The sequence below is a fragment of the Cryptomeria japonica genome, chromosome 7 (genome assembly GCF_030272615.1).
Source record: "Cryptomeria japonica chromosome 7, Sugi_1.0, whole genome shotgun sequence".
NCBI lineage: Eukaryota > Viridiplantae > Streptophyta > Pinopsida > Cupressales > Cupressaceae > Cryptomeria > Cryptomeria japonica.
This window is the reverse complement of record NC_081411.1, coordinates 718,500,186-718,505,470: the sequence shown is the minus strand read 5'-3', so window position 1 is coordinate 718,505,470 and position 5,285 is coordinate 718,500,186.

The following is a 5,285-nucleotide window of genomic DNA, read 5'->3' as shown; positions in this document are numbered from 1 at the left end:
TTTATAGATGTGTAGCGTCCTAAAATTGCGACACTTGCAATTTCAACTGCATTTCGGTCTTCACGATGGCGACGCAACACGCAACCTGAATGGAGACCCCAAAACTTGCTCCCGACATTGAAAACTGCATTTTTTAAGCACCATTGGCCTGAACCTCCTTGCACCCCGTTGTCCCGGAGGTGGGACCAGAGCGCCCAGCGCCCTGGTCCCTGGGTCCTATTTTGGTCCCGGTTTCCTAAGTGATATCGGGTCTTTTTGATTGCAATTTGGAAATATACTTCCCTGGTCGGCCTAAGGTCGGGAAAATCAGTCTATCAGCCCTAATTGACAAGTATATAAACTACATTTTTCTCTCTCATTTGGCATGAGAAGGACATATGTGAAAAGCGTGGAAACTATACTCAAGCATTCAAGCATTCAAGCAATTGATCATTCCAAGTCTCCATTCAAGGCTAAGTGTTGCATTCAAGTCAAGGATTCAACCATTGAAGAGGAGATCACTTATTACATGCTACATACTACAACATACAACATCTAAACCTTTGCACATAAGGATACAAACATCCTTAGAACAAGGTATTAGTACTTGTTTTTCATTACAGTCATTTACATTTACAGCACTTGCTCATTTCTTGGTTAATTCCAAAACCGGGGTTTGACCTAAAGGCAAACCCCTAATCCCTAACCCCCCAATCGTCTTCGCTTTTCTGTGTGTAGGTTGCAGGTACGCGGCTGAGATTGAAGATCTGGAATCCTTGTGCAGAGACGAACAGATCTCCCTTTGTTTCGCGGATTTTTCGGAGGACCGTGGCGCCGGGCGCCATCGTCCTGACAACTTTTTCTCAAATTTGCAGGACAATGCCGTATCGACATTCTACTGCTAATTCCAGGTCTGCAGCTTCATCCTATAACCTAAACTCAGTTTATAAGTGAATCTTTATGACTTTCTATGCATCCTTAGCTTAATTTCCTTAATCAACATTCTTTACAAAAGAGGGTAGCTTTGCTTTCCAAACCCTTGAAATTCATTTAGCATCCAATCGTACATTGTGTGGGATTGAATCTTGTGAGTTTCAACCCCTCTTTTGAATGTAAAGTCTTCCTCCTAAGTGAAAACCCATCGAATCCTAGCGAACCTCCCTTCTCTCTCCTCGGAGTTAGAAGAGGGGAGACCAACTAGGGTTCGACCGCGATTTTCCGCTTTACATTTTGGTGAACCCGACGTGAACCTCCTTTCTGATTATTCATGATTAGATCTGAAAATTGATTCCTTGATTACATTTCCATGTTTGATCTTTTGCAAAATTTTAGAGGTGATTGCATAAAAACCCTAAATTTTCTTTTTTTTTGAACATTGAATTTGCGAAATGTTTAATTACTAATGCTTGCTTCAGATCTGCTTTTCTATTATAAATTATCAATTCATATCTGTACTTTAATTTTGAAAATTAAGTGGTTAAATGTCAAAACCCTAATTTTTGAAACCCTCTTAATTCAACCTTTGTTTGACAATTTGACCGATCAAAACATCTCCAAATCAGCTGTAACTTTGGATTCTGTAATAAAATCACAATATCTTTCATCCCTGAAAATTTGGAAAAAAGTTGCGAGGACCGTGTTGCACTCCGAGCGCCATCGTCCCCGGCATTTTTTCCAAAATTTCGGGAGCGAGATCTTGTTGTATTTTCCTGCTAAAATCCAGAATTTTGGCTGATTTTGTCAATTATAACACTTTCAAAATTACAGTCAAAGTTGGTCTTGTGATTGCTTGGTTTAAGGCTCCTAATCATTCAAAAATTGTTGAAATTGAAATTTTGTGTCAAAATTGCTTTCTTACTGTCCTAAATCTGAAAATTGTGTTTGCATTCATTCAAAATTTCAGTGCTTTATTCAAATTCTTGCAATTTGTGACTTTTGAAATTAAGTGCTTAATTACAACAACTTTGATTTCTGCTTTCAAAATTGAATTTTGCGTGAAATTGAATCAATTTTTAAATTTCAAAACTTGCACTGCTTTTGACATTCCCTCTAAAATCATAAAATTCAAAATTTCAGTTTCCCTCTCTTTTTCAAAATTCAAATTTTGCATTTTTCGACAATCTTGATAGGGTTCAATTTTGAGATTGCAACTTTAATTTGGCCTATCTACAGATCGTAAAATCACTCAATTTTTTCAGATTAGCTCTAAAATCATCATACCTTTCATCCCTGCAAATTTCGAAAAAAGTTGCAAGGACCGTGTTGCACTCCGAGCGCCACGGTCCCGGACATTTTTTCCGAAATTTCGGGAGACTGTCGTGATTGCATTTAACAGCTTAAATCTGGAAGATTGGCTGGTTTTACTGAAAATTGCTACCTCTAAAATCAAAATCTTCTCTCTCTCTCTAGTGCATGAGTTTTACAATAGTAAGCCCTACTTACACTATTCCCGTTAGACGAAGCCGTAGAATTAAGTCCTTCCGAGGTTTAACTACCGAGGAGATGGAACCTAATTTGAGTAGCCTTTTTAACGAGGACATGGGTAATTCCTCTAATCCTCCTAATGATGAAGAAGCTCCCCATGAAGTTTCTGTTGAACAACTTTCCAAATTGGATAACCAATTTGATGATTTCCACCAATGGATGTCTCATGAGTATCCCGATAGTCAAGCTCTTCCTTTAATTGAGGGTCTAAAACGTATGCTTCAAAGTGATAAGAATGGAATTGATGTTTTACGTGGTATTGCACACATTGTGGATTCGAATGTGATGCCTATGAAGAGTTGTGCTGAATCTTTAGGTTATACACAGCCTCCTACACAAGTCAATCATTCTACTCCTTTGACCACTTCTATTGCTAGTATACCTACCTTTACATCAAACATCATGGCTACCTCTATACAAGACATTCCTCCTGTGATCACTAGTCATGGGGGCAATCCTCCTTCTTCAATTAACCCTATTCCTTCATTCAATCCGACTTCTTCATTCATTCCTTCAATGAGTGTTCCTATTACATCTTCACAAATGAACATGACGCAAGGGGGCAATTTATTTAACCATTCCATTCCTCCTTGTAGTGTTCCTCCTATCCAATCATCCCCTATGGTTGACTATCATAGGGTCCCACCACCTTACTCTTTACCTTCTTTCAATAACATCACACCTCCATCTCAATCTAACACACCTAATATGAACTCTTCGACTGAAGCTACCATTAATAATCTTGCACAAACTGTCTCTTCTTTACAGCAATAAATTGCCTCTATGAATCAATCTAAGTTTAGTGTGCCCACATTTGATGTTGCGAGCCCACTTTCTCTTGACATTGTTCGAGCTATCCCTCCTAAACATGTTGAAATCCCGCATTTGGAGCTTTATAATGGTAAAGGAGATCCTCTAACACATGTTAAGATTTTTCAAACAATTTGTACTGATTTTGCTTATGACCAAAGGTTGCTTGCAAAACTGTTTACTAGAACATTAAGAGACAAAGCCCTACAATGGTATTGCTCGTTGCCTTCTTATTCTATTACTTCTTTCAAACAACTTGCAAATGCTTTCATTCAACAATTTCAAAACAATATAAGTCCTAAAGTTACTTTGATTGATTTAATGCATTGTAAACAAGGTGTTAAAGAAAAAGTGACTGATTTCATTGGTAGATATAAGCATTTGTATGCTCAAATTTCTTTTCCAGTGCCTGACAATGATATTCAAAGAATCTTTATTTCTAATTTACAAAAAGATATTCGAGACAAACTTCTGTTTTCTGAGTTTACTTCTTTCCAACAGTTGTGCGCCACTCTTCACAATTATCAACTAACTGTGAGTCAAATGGAACAATCACATCCTATGGCTCCGAGTGATAAGGGTGATAGCAGTCAACAACCATTTGGGAAGTTTAAACCGAATAGAGATTCCATCAAATTCAATGAAAACATCATCAACAACAATGTGAATGCAGCATCAAGTGTGCCTCCTATTTCTAAATTTTTCAAGAAAGAAAGAAAGTATACTCCTTTGAATGAATCATTGCATAGTATTATGAATAAGTTATTGGAACAAAATGTGCTTACTCTTCCTCCTATAAGACAAATTGATCCTGCAAAGATTACTTCACCTTATTTTGATAACAAAGCCTTTTGTCAATTTCATCGTCAGCCTGGTCATGATACTGAAAAATGTTTTTCTTTAAAGGGTAAAATTCAAGATTTGATTGATAATAATACTATTTCTGTTTTTGGAGTGAATGATAAAGGCAACACATCTGTAGCTCCTCCTAACCAAAATCTTCAGATTTTTACTGATCCATTACCTTCTCATACCTCTCATACCTCTAATGTGATTGAGGCTAATGATTCCTCTCTCTCATCTGTTGGTCTTGTGTCTATGACTCTGAATGTGATTAACTTTGTAGAGCAGCAAGAAATCCCTAAAGAACCTTCCATCACATTTGATTCTAGTGAAACCATTAGAGCACCTGATGGTCCTTTATACGTAGTTGCAAAAGTCAAAAATACACCTTGCCGTGGAGTGCTTATTGATCCTTCGTGCATGGTTAATGTTATTACTGAAGAATTTCTTTTTACTTTGCAATTGAATCAAGTGATCTATGACAAAACAGATGTGATTGTGAAACTATTTGATGCATTTTCTTCTCCTGCAATTGGTTCTATTACATTGCCTATTGAGGTCCATAATAAATCTCTTGATGTGAACTTTGCTATTATTCCATCTTCCGAACAATTTCGTGTGAAGCTTGGCTATCCTTGGCTATCTTCCATGAAAGCTATTGCTTCTCCTATTCATAAATGCTTGAAATTTCCCCATAATGGTGAAGTTGTTACTGTCAATCATAGTCTCTTTAAACCAGCTGAAAGAACCTCTAGTGTTCCTATTGATTACTTTTGGCCCAAACAATTCCAATCTCTTCCTCCGCGAAGTGATCATCTTTTTAAATCTTATCAAAAGTGGAAAATAGATATGATCCTATCTCTAAGTGAACCTAGAACACCTAAACTTGACATTCCTATCATTCTTGAGAAGGAAATTCTTCCTTTGAAAGACAAAACTAATGTCTTTCCTCAAGAAGATTCCCAACCCGTCCCCATGGATGTGACTATGTCTATGCCTGATAAATCTTCTAAAAGTAGACCTATACCTCCTCGTCATGATGGACTTGGTCTTCTTCCTAAACCAAAAATTCTTCCTTTATATGGAGCAGTTCCTCCTCCGTCCTTTTATAGAGAGAAGAGACCTTCTTCTTCTCCTATTATCCAGCCTAAGAGACCACAACCTAAACA